This window comes from Protopterus annectens, chromosome 7.part0 (genome assembly GCF_019279795.1).
Source record: "Protopterus annectens isolate FY-2018-M chromosome 7.part0, PAN1.0, whole genome shotgun sequence".
NCBI lineage: Eukaryota > Metazoa > Chordata > Ceratodontiformes > Protopteridae > Protopterus > Protopterus annectens.
Window position 1 is genome coordinate 1,833,417,111 of NC_056739.1, and position 17,499 is coordinate 1,833,434,609.

Here is a 17,499-nt window from a genome sequence, read left to right on the forward strand (position 1 = left end):
GGAAGAAAGACCAAATATTTTCCTCATCTCCATGTTAGCTGAGAAGAATATCATTTCAATCTCTTCAGTACAGGAAAATGTTCCCCAATGTGTGTCTCCAGGTTTAGGCCCCCTTCCTTTTGATACATTCCTGGTAGGAGTTTCTGGGGTAAATAATGCCACCCAGCATATTCTAACAGCACAAAAAGACCGTGTAGCTCCAAAGAATATAAAGAACTATCTAGTTTATTAAAAACAATAAGCATTTTCATCTTAGGCACATTCACCCTTCATCAGAACAAAATACAACTACAAACCACTCACTTTTATAGGTGTCCATAATTGTACCAATCAAGCAATTAAATAATGATGAACACTTTTTAAAATTTAAAGAGACATGACAGATTTAAAAGAAATGGCAAAATTAAACAATATAGTAATGTTTATGATTTTAATCATCATCATCATCTTTCGGCTTTTCCCGTTAGGGGTCGCCACAGCGGATCATCTCTTTCCATTTCTTCCTATCCTCTGCATCTTGATCTGTCACACCAGCCGCCTGCATGTCCTCTTTCACCACATCCATAAACCTTATCTTAGGCCTTCCTCTTTTCCTCTTACCTGGCAGCTACATCCTTAGTATCTTTTTCCCAATATACCCATCATCCCTAATCAGCACATGTCCAAACCAACGCAATCTCGTCTCTCTTGCTTTGTCTCCAAACTGTCCAACATGGGCTGACCCTCTAATATACTGATTCCTAATCCTATCCATCCTAGTCTCACCGAGTGCAAATCTTAACATCTTTAACTCTGCCACATCCAGCTCTGACTCCTGCCTTTTTGTCAATGCCACTGTCTCCAACCCATATAACATAGCTGGTCTCACTACCCTCTTGTAGACCTTCCCTTTCACTCTTACTGGTACCCATCTGTCACAAATCACTCCTGACACTCTTCTCCACCCATTCCACCCTGCCTGTACTCTCTTCTTCACCTCTCTTCCACATTCACCATCACTCTGAACTGTTGATCCCAAGTACTTAAACTCGTCCACCTTTACCAATTCTACTCCTTGCATCTTCACCATTCCTCTACTCTCCCTCTCATTTACACACATATATTCTGTCTTAACTCTACTGACCTTCATTCCTCTGCTCTCTAGAGCATATCTCCACCTCTCCAGAGTCTCCTCAACCTGATTCCTACTCTCACTACAGATCACAATGTCATCTGCAAACATCATAGTCCCCGGGGCCTCCTGTCTGATCTCATCTGTCAACCTGTCTGTCACCACTGCAAATAAGAAAGGACTCAGAGCTGATCCTTGATGTAATCCCACCTCCACCTTAAATGGATCTGTCACTCCCACTGCAGTCCTCACCACTGTCACACTACCCTCGTACATATCCTGTACCACTCTTACATACTTCTCTGCCACTCCCGACTTCCTCATACAATACCACAACTCTTCTCTAGGCACCCTGTCATATGCTTTCTCCAAGTCTACAAAGACACAATGCAACTCCTTCTGACCTTCTCTGATGTCACGATGTTAATATTAATGCTAAATATTAAAAACATGCCAATAAACTTTCCCAATAGAATTATAAAAACAAAAAAAAAAACATGTTATAATCTAGCTGCCCTCATTTTTAAAATAGGACCAATAGAAATGCATTCATTTAAACCTGGTTTTAGGTTTGCTCCCAGTAAAAGTTGCCAGTACAGTTCAGGATATTTAATACATGTGTCCCAGGCTCCCCACTGCTAGTTCAATACCACATCCTGCAGTACAAAGAACAAACATCTACTGATTGTGCACACTGTGGCCGTGGCCTATCAAAGAACTAGTCAATGACTGAGCAGAGAATGCCTGAATTCAAAGCCTTAAAAAATCTTACATCTGACAAGTTTCATAGTAGGAGGATGAGACAAAGGAAGGCTGAGCTTAAAGTAAACTGCATAGTAACTGGAGCAAGAGTGAGGTACCAACAGCCCCACCAAATCCTTGTATTCAAGAGCAAGCAGGAATCCAGATAATATCACAAGCTGTCATGTAAAGCTAAAAACACGATGGCTAGCTCATACATCTCATAATTGACTCAAGCATTTGGAATCCCTTAGGCTTAATCAGCAAAGAGACATGAATTAGGTTGATGGGTAGTTCTGAAAACTCTTGAAAAAATGCCTGAAGGTAGCCTGGTGGATGGTACGCAAGGAGGAATATCCAATTTACATTGAGTCCTTTGAACAAATTCATATGAGTTAGCTCCTCTATTCTCACACCTTGTCAACTCAAGCCTGTTGAAAAACAAATGGCCATGCCTTCACAGGCACTGTCATGCATAGCTCTGCGAATTACATGATAAACCTGTTGGTTCCAAATGTCCAAGTCAAGACATGAGCAGTTGCTCAATGAGGACTCATTGAAGAATGCCCCATCAGCTGTATAGTGCATATCAGATATGATACTCAGTTTATTCCTGGTGAACATGCATTACATTACATTAATTTACACAGCCCACAAGAGAGAGCACAACTGGGACAATTCCTGTTTAATGGACAAACATTATACTGTGACACCAGTGGTATTCATACAAGGCAGTGAGGACCCTGCATCCCATAATATCTTAAATAAGGTCAAGCTGAGTAACCCTAGTCCCCATATAGTCTGCCAAAAGGCACAAACATTTTAAAACAGATTGTTATTCTGTGATAATAAGTGGAATTTGTGAATTGTACTTCTGTAAGCAGACTTCTGACATAGGGAAGGGTGTGTTTCTACTGTAGCCGTTACATTTTACAATGAAAACATTTTAAGAATGAAGCACTAAACACATACACACACACACACACACACACACACACACAGACGTGCACACATGTGCACACATGCACACAGACACACACACACGCACACACGCGCACACACACACACACACACACACACACACACACACACACACACACACACACACACACACACACACACACACACACAGACAAACACACACATTTTATTTACACATTTCTTGGAAAAACTGAACCAGCCAGATGATTTTTTTTTAAATCTGTGCTGCCACACAGTGACAGCTATTGGCAGGTCAAAGAACTGTTTAAATTTGGTTTGAACTGCTATGGTCTGACAGCTGTTTTGACAGTTGTTTAAATTACTATCAAACAGGGTATTTCAGTTATCTCCCAAGTCATTTCCCAAGAATTACAAAGCTGCTAAGAAAGATTGAGGCAGCATAATTCCATTTAGCAAGGAGCCTATGTTGTCTACTCTTTTTTCTGGTTTTGTGCATTAACTCCTGATGTTTCTGAAGTTTGATCAGTCAGTTTTAAAGATTTAGGATTTGGAAATAACACTGATGTCAAAAACAGGAATAAATAACAGAGGAACACTAAAACATTAGTTAGAACTGTGTACATGTGTTTGTGTAGTTAACACTGTGCATTCTTGAACATTCATGTGATTGACATAATTTTATTATAAGTTTGTTTTGTTGATTGGGCCTACACAGAGAACAGCACATGCCCCTCCATTCATTGCCTGTATTAAAGCCCATTCTGTGGCTGTGGATCAAATTCTTTTTGGAGAACAAGTATTGTCATCCTGCAATACCCATGTTAAAACCCATTTTCTACTATGGTGTGGCTATTCAGTAGACGATTATGTAAATGATATCCATAGGGTAGCCACATTCTTTGATTTCATGTCCTTGCCTATTTAAGTGGTACAGTTTGAAACATTTTCTGCTTAAAAACCTCAGCTTTGACCGGCTAAGATCTAACTGTATTCAACTGGACGTATAAGAGAATTTAAGTACCCTTATCTGCACTTCTTTTCAGATAATACAGTATTTAAATTGATTTAACTGTGTTGCATGATTATAAACTGGAAGTTTTGACTCTGTTCTTCAGTTAGTTTTTCCACCCACCCTCCCTGTTTCTGTTTTGGTGTTAATCTTAGTGGCTTTGAAACTGCCCGCCCCTCTTGTAAATTTGTGTTTGGATACTCCTTCTGGGTCCATCTCATTTGCTCACTCAACTGAGTGCAGTGAGATCATATTCTGATTTCAGGCACTCCTACTGTGTACAAAGAGAGCATCTGGGAAAGAGAACAAAAAAAAAATTAAGCTTGTTTCCTGCCTTTCTTGTTAAGTGGTCTAGACTGTTTGTAGGCTTCTGAGCCCCCAAGCCCTTCTGTGTTGGAGGGAAGCCTTCTAGCTTAGTTTTGTTTCTTATAACTAGCCAGTTTCCTAGTTTCAGCACTCAAATCTGTTTATTTGAACTCAGCACTTGTTCAGAACTTATTGTAAGCACTACATAAGCTGCAAATTACTACAGCACTCAACTTTCCTCACTTGTCTAGTGGAAAGCATTTTTAGTACTTAATAAATAAGCACTTATCCAAGCATGTTTAAGGGTCAGCTCTCAGTGATTTCTCCTGTCTACATGATGAATCTGGGCATCTTGGGGCAATGCAGCAATTGCCTCATGTACACAGACAACCCTCTCCTCCTACCACCCAACACTACAACCTGTGAGAGATGCACTTATATAGCCAAACTGGCAGCAAAGCTCTCTTCACCCAAGACTGGACTAGACAGTCAAGAGGAGAAGGTAAACACTTTCACCACACCACACTCATCACATAGTCCCTCAAAACCTACACCACCAAAACACACATATAGAAACAAAAAACACACACCTACATTCATGGAGGCTCTCAATAAAAACCTGCCAAAGCATCAGGGACATCCAAAGCATAAACGCAAGCAAACTCCACCCCCCAACACAACCCAAATGACACATAGCCCACAAACTCAGTGTGCCACTCAACCACAGCCCATAAGGCATAACAACGTACCCAACACTCTAGTCATAGGTGACTCTATAGTCAGGCACACTGATGTTCCACTCACTAGACTAAACAAGGAGAAGGTTACTGTCAGCTGCCTGTTAGGTGCCAGGATCCGCCACATAATGCATGCACTCAGGTCACTCCACAATAAGTACAAATATGACACTGTCATTGTCCATGTTGGTGTGAATGACCTGAGACGTACCTCCCTGGACTACATGAAAAAAGACATGGAGGAGCTTTCCGATCTTGTATCCCATGCAGGTATGACCCTAACCCTGAGTAGCATCCTGCCATCACCCAGAATGATACCACAGAACAAGGACAAAATGATTGACTTCAACAATTGGCTAAGCTTCTGGTGTCATTCTAAGGGGATCCGGTATTTGTCTGCCTAGGACGACATGATCGACAGTCCACAATGCTTTGCCAGAGATGGGCACCTGTCGCCCTTAGGATTCTGGATACTGGTTAAGGCTCTTGCCACCCCTATAGTGTCTTTTTTAGGCAAGGTTCAAATGACAAATTCACCATGATAACAGGTACAAGCAAGCAAAATCTGAGGGTAATGCTACTCAATGCTAGAAGTCTAAAACCTCAAAATGCACTCACTCAAGGCACTCCTTAAAATGGAGAACATTGACATCTGTGCAGTGACAGAGACCTGGTTCAAAGCTCCAGAGAGCACCCCTGCATTACCAGGTTTCAATTCATACCACACCTTTCGGCCACCTAACCCAGAAAGAAGCACTAAAGGCGGAGGTGTGTCCATATTCATTAAGGATATCCACACCTCCAGGCTAGTTGCACAGCACATTGCATCCGAGATTATCCAAGTGCAACTAACTCTGGGCAAAACTGCAATCCAAATTGTAGCTTGCTACAGACCCCCCACCATGCCCCAGGATTCACACTCCTCATTTCTTGATACACTTGGAAGTATTAGGGTACAACCCAGCACCCTAATAATGGGCGATTTCAACTACCCCACCATTAACTGGGAAACTACTCATGTACCAATTATTTTGCTCAGCGTTTTCTAGAATTCATAAATTCCAATGCCTTGGATCAACTTATTCACACCCCCACCAGGGGCAGCAATATCCTAGACCTGGTCATTACCAACATGGGAAACCAACCGGTGTTCCACACCAGAGGTCAATTCCTCATTGGTCAGATCCGACCACAAGCTAATCAGCCTAGACATCTACATCCCACCCCAATTAGGGAAACCATCATAAAAAACTTCTCCAAAACCAACTTCACACTTCTTAAGACAGAAGTGACAAACTTTATGACACCCATGCAGACGGACAATAGAGGTATGACTGCCGAATCCTACACAAATGCACTGTATAAGCACTTACACGAGTGCATGGATCATGCTATCTCTAATAGAACCAAGATGTTATCTTCCAAAAAAAGGAAGCCAAATCTGGTGGTCCTCTGCCATAAACAAACTCTAAAACAGAAGAAAGAAACTGTTGCAAAAAAGAGTAAAATCCCATGACTGGAGGAACTCCCTGGTCAACCTCAGTAAGAAGCTGATATCCCTCATAAAATCCTCCAAAGCTAGTTACGAAAACAAAATTGACACTGACTCTAAAGACAACCACAAAGCATTCTATAGCTATGTCAAGAATCTAAATGGGAACACTCAGATCTTCTCTGAGTTACAGCACAATGGCACTAAATATACAGAACCAACTGATATTGCCAACATCCTAGCAGATAGGTTCAGTGCTAACTTTACCTCCCTCTCACTCCCTAGAGGGCCCATCTCTATACCAGAAGAATGCAAAGTTCCTATAATCACGGCTGCACAGGTAAAAGACACACTCTCCAAAGCCAAGAACACAGCATCCATGGGACCTAACAATATCCCAGGCTGCGTTCGACATGAACTACAGAATGAACTGGCACCCTACCTAAGTACCATGTTCAATCATAGCCTCACCTCAGGCTTTGTATCTACTGAATGGCACACCGCAAGGGTTATCCCACTCCACAAAGGGGGAGCCACGAAGGACCCCGGGAACTACTGCCCTATTAGCCTAATGAGCCTGGTCTGCAAGGCCATGGAACGTATCATCGTGGAACTCATAAACAAAGACATTGGTAATCTCCAAACTCTGGACCCTACCCAGTTTGGATTTGTAAAAGGCAGATCATGTCTCCTAAACCTGATTGACTTCTTTGAAGCAGTCACCAAAGCCATAGATGAGGGTAAAATGGTACACACAGCTTATCTAGATCTCACCAAGGCTTTCAACACCATCCCCCACTTTGGAATTATAGATAAGCTCACTAAACTAGGTATAAATCCCTATGTCACAAGATGGGTTGCCAACTGGCTCACGGACAGAACCCATACTGTGAAAGTAGCGGATTCCAAATTCGACATCAGACCAGTGACAAGTGGAGTACCACAGGGTTCAGTCCTGGGTCTTCTCCTGTTTGGTATCTACTTCTCTGAAGTGCAGGCCAACACAGAAGGTCTTTGGCTAACAAAGTTTGCAGATGACTGCAAACTAGGAGCCATACTCAAAACGCCTAACGATGTGGACAAACTACAAAAGGGCCTCACTGAGACAGATACCTGGTGTCAAAGCCATGGCCTGAAGCTCAATGCCAAAAAGTGTATTGTCATCCCCTTTGGTAAAAACTCTGTACCCATGAACTACCACATAGCTGGTAGTCTACTTAATGCCAAAAATGTGATAAGAGACCTTGGGACACAGGTGGACAGTAGTCTCTCCTTTGATAATCACATCGCCACAGTGGTCAGGAAATCCTTCTACGTGGCTCATCTCATCACAAAAGGATTCTCATCCAGAAAAAATGAGGTCATTGCTCCCCTCTACTCATCACTCATTGGACCCATTATAGAGTACAACGCCCCTTTTGGTATGTACCTCACAAGACATCTACAACAACTGGAAAGACCACAAAAATACCTCACAAAGAGGATTACTGGCCTCAAACAGATGCCCTATGCAGACTGTCTCAAAAAACTACAGCTTTACTCCATCGCATATCGCCTACTCAGGGGCGATCTCTGCCTAACATACAAAGCTATGTCAAACCCAGAGCTGTTGGACATGCTCCACTTAAAGAAATCCCAATCCCTCCGAGCTACATGCTCTAGAGACGTAAACCTTGTCACCACAATAAACAGAACATGCTGGAGGGATAGATTCCTGTCCCAGAGACTTCCCATACCCTGAAACAGACTACCTATCTATGTCAAATAGAGCTCCTCATTAGCACTCTTCAAGAAAAATCTTGATGATTGGATGGGAAATGGGAAATTCACCCCTGGGATCACTTCTGTGGCTCTGCTTGACAGGGGCACAGGAAAATAATTTTCTTGGGTGGCGAAAGCCAGGGTACATTTTTTTGGCTAGGCTTGTGTGGGCCCTAGGGCCTATAGCCTAGTACCTACCTATGAACCTATGAACCATAGATACTGACAAATGCTTTTAAGAGTAAACACAGACAAATCAATGATTTTACATTAAACAGTTAAATGATTGACCTCCCTCATGCGGGAGGCTATGCTTCTGACCTCCCTTGCTACTTATACATACCAACTTTGAGATCACACAACAGTGAGGTAAGGACAAATTCCCTTACCCCTGCTGCATCACGATATCACAGAAAAGGTTGCCAGCAAAAACTCCATAGAGAAGAATGTAGACTCACATGTTCATTCACTCTCCTTTACAAGTCAGAAAACCCTTCAGTCGTATGAGTGTTTACTATTCTGACCTGTAGCCATATGTATATATATATATATATATATATATATATATATATATATTTATACATATATGTATATACTGAAACATAGAGCAAGAGAGAGAGAGAGAGAGAGAGAGAGAGACCATATGATCGAGTTTCCCAAAACTCAAACATCTCAAACTTTACAAACCCCACCCCCCACAAAAATCTACTTTATTCTATGTTTATGCAGGGGAAAAGTCCTCCTGCACCCCCTACAAATTATATATATTGACTCCAAGATCGCACTACAGTGAAGAAAAGGGTAAACTTCCCAATCCTCTCTGTATCGCGATCTCCATTCAAAAGCTTCAAGTTTTCAAAAACTCGATCATATGGTCTTGACCATATGAATTTTGAGTTGTATATACATATATATATATATATATATATATATATATATATATATATATATATATATATATGTGTGTGTGTATGTGTGTGTGTGTGTGTGTGTGTGTATGTTTGTGTGTGTGTGTGTGTGTGTGTGTGTGTGTGTGTGTGTGTGTGTGTGTGTGTGTGTGTGTGTGTGTGTGTTGTGTGTGTGTGTGGGTGTGTTTGTGTGTACACAGTGAAGTTATGTAATCACTGCAAGAAATCTGGTTCAAATAAGATCTTCTTTTTTTATTTATCTGTAGAGTTCACCACCAGGATAAACAAGCTCTACCTACTCTTGTTAAATTCCATGTACTCTATTTCTTAATTATAGCAATTAAGAAACAAAATGGCACTCAGGCACAAATGATAGTTTAAGTATTTTAGTTCTTTATTCCTTGGAACTTCATCAAAAACTAATAACAGACAATGCAGCTCCCTTTTATAACAGTCCCTAAATGGATTAATTAATGAACTAACAAATAGCATTCAGTCATCATTCAAATACTTGAATAAAATACAAAAACTCCAATCCATTCATTCGTACTTTCATAATAAATTATACAACCTTAAAAATCATTCTAAAAAGTCTATAAAAAACATGCAGTTTATATTTACTGTTTAAATTTTCTTAAATTTTAAAAAGCTCTTTATGGAAATTTTGTCATTATTTCCAGGAAAAATATCTGCCCTTAAAAAATCTGCCATTTCAGTTCCAGATAGTCTAAATATGCATTAGAAGTGCTTATACAACTTTCCTTATTAACCCTTTTCACTACCATAAATTGAAACTTTATTAAGTTCTAAAAATGTCTGTGAGTGACTAGCCAGTACATTACTGTTATCTTTCTTCTTTATTGCAAAAATATGTTCCCCAATCCTATCTGCTAATCTTGCGTGTAGTTTTACCTACATAAAAATGTTTACACATGGAATATATTGCAACATAAACTAACCCCTCAGTTTGAAATGTGAATCTTCTTTTAGCTATATAAAGGTAGTTGTGTTCGAAATTAAAACTACTCATTGTAAGGATATACCTGCACTATGAACACCCATTACATGGGAAAGTTCCTACTTTCTTATTCATCTAACTGCACCCTTGTGTTGAAAGAACTTTCTAAAAATTGTTTCAGGTTTTTATCTCTTTTATAAACTTTGCTTTTTCTCCTATGATCCTAGTAAGCTCCTGATTTCCTATTAAAATTTTCCAATTATTATTAATAATTTGTCATCCCGCGGTGGTGGTGCTGTGGTAGCATTATCGCCTCACAGTAAGACGCTGTCTGGTTCGATTCTCAGCTAGAGCATCTTCTGCGTGAAGACATGCGCGAATGGGTGTACCTTCGTTGAAGATTGTGCATCAGGGCTGGTAACTCGGCACTTAAAAATCAACTACCATTCATTAGCAGACCGGAGTTCCACTGTGGCGACCCCTAACTGGGAAAAGCCAAAAGACACAGCAGATTATTAATAATTTGTCATATTTTTGTTCCTTTTACATGTAAAGGTATGGGAAAAGAACAAACTCTCTATTTGCTGTGGTCATTTTAGCACAAAATCCCACTTTCAAAATCTGGGGAAATTTTTCATACCTTTGCTCTCTTACATTATTAGACATTAAATATATTTTTTCAAAAGGATATCCTTTTTTTGGAATAACTTTATAACTTTGTTTCCTCTAGAAAAATTCCGTTATCACTTATTAGATGACTCAGTCTAATAATTTGGCCCAAAAAAACATTACATTTCATATAAGGGGATGAAAACTATCATAGTGTAAGTAATTATTAGTGAAAATACTCCTCCTGAAAATACTGCTAGAAAACTTTTTTCTTGGATGTTTAAGCTAATTTCTACATCTAAAAAAATGGACTGAAGTCCCCATATTGCTCAGAACAAAATTAAGCTATGTTACACTGTTATTGACTTGCTCTAAAAATTCATGCACCTTTTTTGTATCACTTGGAAAAAAAGTCATCTATGTACCTTCTATAAAAGCATACATTACTAAAAAGTGGAATCTTTTTCAAAAATTCTTGCTCCTACCAGCATAAAACTAAATTCACAAACACTAGGGCCACTCGAGACCCCATTGCTACTCCACTTTTTTGTTGAAAAACATCATTATTGAACATAAAAAATGTTTTTTCAATATCACCTCAAGTAATTGACAGACAATGGATACATCTTGTTTTAACTCTCTACAATATTTACTTAAATATAAGCTTACAGATTCTAAACCCTTCTCTTGATCAATAGAGGTGTATGAAGAACTGATATCTATGGTGCATAACATAGTTTCTTTGCCAGTGAAAGCTTAATGTCTAAGCTTATTCAAAAGCATCCATGCATCTTTTAAGTAATAGTTACTATTCTGAACTATGGGTTCAATACTTTGTCCAAATATGCATAAACTTTAAATGTTTAGTTAAAAGGGGCAGACACAGTTGGCCTAAAAGGAGGTTGTTCTAAATTTTTATGTAATTTGGGAATTCCAGATAATTTACCTAATTGTGGCTTTTCTACCATAAGAAACTCAAACAGATCTAATGTAATATAACCTTGATTTAACAAATCAAACAGACATAAATCCATGTCTTTGTAACATTTTTCTAAAAAATCTCTTTGAAACTTTTTTATAACTGTTTTCATCAGATAATAAGTTCTCAATAGCTTTGTTATACTTCTCAGTCTCCATTATGACAATACCTTGGCCCTTTTCAGCTTTCATGTATCTTATATCTGTATAACTTCCCAAGTTTTAAGTGTTTCAATTTCCTATTTATTTATATTACAGTATTTGTTATTTAGTCTTTTATATGCAGAATTATGAAAAAGACTGTATAAGTCTGCTTCACATGTAGAGGCAAAAATATTAAGTATGTTTACTAAAACAGGATTACATGTACTAGTCTTTTTAAAAATTACATAATTTAATTTAACATCATTTAACATGTATTTCAAATTAAGCTTCCTTACAAATAATTTGAAGTCAATAAAAGTATTAACCAAAGGAGCTCTATTAGCTGGTAAAAAAGGCAGGCCTTTAGCTAACAAACTTAATTCAGCATGAGAAAAAGGTCTTTTCACTTAAATTGAAAATGTGACAATTTCTTTCTAACGCCCTTTGTTCTTGCCTTTTTTTCTGGGTAACTAGTCAATGCCTCCTGATTTGGAGGTAAACTGCAAGTTTCTGACTCTTGTGAGAAAAAAATAGAGGGGGATGATGCCAGTTCACTGGATTTACTAAATTCATTCATAAGAAAAAACCCTGTGTTGTTCACCAGCCTCTCCTACAAAAACATTGTCACTTTCAGTATCAGTGAAAGAATCCAGTCTATCAGATTTTTAGATTCTTTTGTTCTGTTATCTTCAGTAGTGACCTCTAATTTCTGGCCTCTCCTCTTAATAAGATAGACCTGTCCTTGTTGATAAGTTTTAATATCTCTAATTATGTTTTTCTTTTTCTTACTCATTATATTACTCACATGTCTCTCAGCCTTTTTTGTGAGATTATGATATAAATACTATAAGGCTTGAAAGTAAGGGTGTTTACAAAAGTTGTTTATCAATTGTCTTACTGTTCTTTCAATGACTTAATCTTGCCTGTGTTCCAATCAATAAGTATGTTCAAAACTTCCAAACCAGCCTTTTTATATGTTTCCTTAATTTCAGAGTAAATTTTTGTCTTTTGCTATTACTCCGTTCAGAAACATGTATACGCTAAGTTCCAACGGTACAATCTTAAGTTTAATACCTTTATTTAAATAATGATTCTCCAATGTCAGACTTTTAAAGTTCAGAATTTTCTTTTCCATATCAAAAAATTGCTTTTGAAATCTAACAAGTTGCAGTTACTGCTTACAAACCTTGTAGGCTACCAAGATGAAGTCAGTTCGGCAAAGGGATTGGAATCTTCCTCTTGCAGAAAACCAGAAACTAACTGTCAAGATGAAGCTGTTTCAGTTGCTATCACAGTTCCTTCATCCCATGAAGAAAGAGAAACATCAGAACATTTTCTATGCTTTTGGAGGGCTCCAAAACTCCCTTTAAGCTGTTTTAGCACTGACTGAGCTTGGTCAATGACATCTGCTAAGTTTTCTGTAAGATTCACAACTTCTTCTGGTGTAGGGTGTATGAAAAGGTCACAGTTCTCATTTCCTTCCATGATGTGTACAAACATGCACTTCAAAATTCAGCAAATCCTTCTGAATAAAGCTGACACTTCTAAGTAAAGCTTTTCTTATCTCTGTTGAAGCAAATGCTCACGAACAAATAAGGCATCTGAGAAGCCTTCTAAAATTCGTGCTTTCACACTAAAACAAATTATGCCAAACACAGAAACTATAAAACAACTAAAAAACAAAACAGCACTTGGGCACAAATTATAGTTTAAGTGCTTTCATTCTTTATTGCTCAGAACTTCATAAATTTTCATTCATTATAGCAATGACTCCCAAACAGTAGCCATGGAAAAAACCTTTCTCCAGCCCTGCCCCCACACACACACTTGCACTTTTAGGGAATTTCATTAAGTTCTTTTCCTGCTTCTATCATGCTGCACACTGCTAAAGCCTCATTCATACTCCGTATCTTTCTCCAGCTCACAGTTTTGTTGTACTCCATATTAGGTTTATGAGGGAGACTGTGTAACATTTGTAACAGTGTCTGTCCCATCTCTGTCCTATTTTAAACATATCTTGACCTAATAGAATGGCACATACCTCTTCTCTTGCAGGATGCAATTCATAGGAGCTACTGTTGCATTCTTTTCTGTCTTGTTGACCTCTTCTACAGGCACAACAAATATGAATTTGTTTGAGAATCTTTTGAGTGGGAGAATGGACCGGGAAGTAGGTCACTGGATCTAATATCCTGTATTAGTCTCTAATATCATTCTAGTTACCCAGCACTGACAATCACTCAGTGTCCCTTTGCAAGTCAGTTTCATTAGCTTTCTCTCTTTGCTATCTTTTTATCACCTAGTAAGCCTGAATCGTCCTTCTAGCATTCCTTGTAATCACTATAAATCTTCAGAGCCATGATAAAAATGTTTGCCTGCTTGACTCATTGTAAGCTCAACTATCTTTTATCCTCATTCTGTATTACCATTTAACTTGCCAGTGTACTTAGACTGGAGACATTGTCCATTCTCTTCATTTTGTACTTTGAGGTCTTTTCAACCAGTGTAACCAGTCTATAAGTGGACCTACTCCTCCTTGTCTGCTAATGGTTTTCCATTGTTCACAGGACTGCATCTTTTTCTGCCTCTTTGGTGTGCAAAATAGCCCTCACTACTTCATTGTCATGCATATGCATGTGTATCCTCCTCTTCCTTTTCAACTATCTCATAATCACTATGCTGCAGTGACATATTTTTATGTAATTTTACTAGCATTCTAGATCCCAATTCAGTCTTTATTCCTCTACTCTATACTAAAATTCATGTTACATGGGTTGGGTAAATTATTCATGCAGTACAGTGGGCATTTTAAATTGGACGTCTTGAAAAACATACAACTAGATTTATCTTTTAGTACTCACTAGCTCTATCACTCATTTAGGCAACCAAGCTTTTGTAGAAAATGTGTTAAGGTAACATAGAACTTGATTGGTCCTCCTATTCTTGTGTGCTGATTTACTGACCCAAGTGATATGGACAGATGATAGGTCCATATTTGCAAGGGTCCCAGAACCCTAGTAGAGCAGTTTCAACAAAGCACTGTCAGAGGTCTTCATTGCTCAGATAATCTGGAATACTACTATTATGGAAGCTTGGTCTTTTTTAATTCTTATTTTACAGAACATCAAGCTTCAGCCTGTTAAATCACAGTTGTGAAGGAACTTACTAAGGACATCTGTGAAGTAAAGTGAGTAGCAATCCCTTAAACCACAATGTCCTGATACCAAAGGAATGAAAATATATTTGCAAAAAAAAAAAACCCTTAAATTTTGAATTTTCAAATAGTGAAAATGCATACTAATGTGCACAGCTTCTTTAACAACATTGAGTGACTAATGGAATTAGTGAATTTCCAAACTGAACAATGATGTAACGTACCTTAAACTGGGCAATATTTTCGTCAGTCTCCATGGCATAGAGAGGCAGACTGCTGGTTATACCACAGCCAACCTGTGTTCTGGTAGCAGCTCAGGTGCTGGAGAAATTAGAAGAGGAGATGGATAATATTGATTCAACAACATTAGTGAGGAAATTATTCACAACGTATATTCAGGAACAACAATTGCTTCAGATTGTAACAAAAACTACCAGGGGATGGAACATACTAAACATTGTTTATGTTACTAAAGAAATTACTGTTACTTCAAGTGAAGTCTTACCACTGTCGATGTGCAGTGATTATGGGGTTATAAAGGTTAATTTCTCACTAGATAATTCTAACAAACTGAAATCTAAACCAATGCACAAAAGGCTAATTACAGATTATATGGAAGCAAAACAGTCACTATGTAAAACTAACTGGAGTGAGGTGTTCAGGGGAAAAACTGCAGAAGGAATGTGGAAAATTTTGAAAGAGAAATTATTTGAGTGCAAAAAAAAAAAAAAAAAAAAAAAGTTTAACATCAGGATTTAGGCATACAACATCAGGGGGATATATTTCCATAAAAATAAGATATCTGATTAAGGTGAGAAACAAAAAATGTATGAAAGGGAAGAGAGGTCAAACTACAACTTTGAAAACTGAAATAAACAATCTGAACATACAGATTAAGCATAGTGTGAGACAAGATCAAGAACATTTTGAAGAAAATTTATATAAAGATATTAAGCATAATAGGAAACCTTTTTATAGATACAGAAGATGTGGAAGGGATAAAGACACACAAATTGAAAAATTGTGTGCAGATTCTAAAATTTATTCTCAGACCCAACAGATTATAGAAATATTTACAAAATCTTATGCAAAACAGTTTGGCTCCAGAAAAGGGGTATAAGTTGTTCCAGTGATATCCAGGTAATCCCACATACTGGAATGAAATTAGATTTTATTGAAAAAGAACTGCGCAAACAGGATCCAAACAAAGCACAGGGTGGAGATGGAATTCATAACAATGACCTGAGAGCACGTCAGCAAGAATTTATGGTACCATTATATCTATTATTCACTAGGTCATACAAATATGAGGAGATTTCTTAAGATTTGAGACATGTGCTTATTAAACCCATCTTTAAGGGAAAGGAGGGTAGGACAAACCCAGAGACATACATACCCTTAAGTCTACTTTCATGTTGTGGAAAAAATAATGGAGAAGGTAATAGTGGATAAATTATTGTCAGAAATGGATAGGTTGGGAGTTGAAACCATATATTAACACAGATATGTTGAAAATAGATCTATTACCACCTGTAACATGATGTTCTATAACAATATAATAACAGCTATGAATGAAACATTGTGCTGTGATGTAACTTATATAGATTTAACTTCATCATTTGACAGGGTCATACACAAAACACTGATCAATAAATTAATACAGCTAGGTATTGATGTACTATTGATAAGATGGATAGCTGCATGGCTTACAAATAGGACATGGCAAGTACCATGCAGCAACTGGACAGCTGAAATCCTTGGTTACAGTCAAGGTGTCCCACTGGCTCAGTCCTAGGTCCTCACTTGTTTAGATTGTATCTTTCAGACCTAACTTTTTCATCTGAAGTGTTCTACATTCTATATGCAGATAATCTGAAATTGGGTAAATTGATTACATGTGTTACAGATAAGGCATGTCTGCAAAATAACTTCACTAAATTGATCATTTGGGCTCAGGAGAATAATATGCTGATAAATACATAAAAAACTAAGTATATGAGACTTGGGAGACATAAACTAAAAGATGAATATTTAATACAGCACGCAGTGATTGAAACTGTGAACTCATTTAAGGACCTGGGTATATGGGTAGACTCAGCTATGAGTTTTTTCTAATCATATCAACCGATTGGTTAATGATACTTATAGAACTATAGGTTGTATAAAAAGATTTATAAAGTCTAGGAAATCAAAAGTGATGAAACCATTGTTTGTTAGTTACATTAGAACCAAACTTAAGTATGGAATAACAATATGGAAACTTTATAAGAAAACACGCATGAGTAAACTGGAAAGAGTACAGTAGGAAATATACCAAGGGCATCTATGGATGTAAAAATTTATGTTATTAAGAAAGACTAAAATATCTGAACTTGTACAGTGTCTCATATCTAAGAGAACTTTTTCGGGTATATGGGGCATTTAGAGACAACTATCTCTGGGAATGTTTGGAGTTATCAAAAAGTACTACAGATCATCAGACAATCTATGTAGAAGATCCTATAGGAATGAGAAGTGTACTAACTGGTTCTGTGACAGAGTAGCTGATGCATGGAACAGCCTACCAAATTATATTAAAGCAAGTACTAGTTTAGATACTTTTAAGAACATCCTGGACACTTATTATGGGAACAAGCATTTTGGTATATT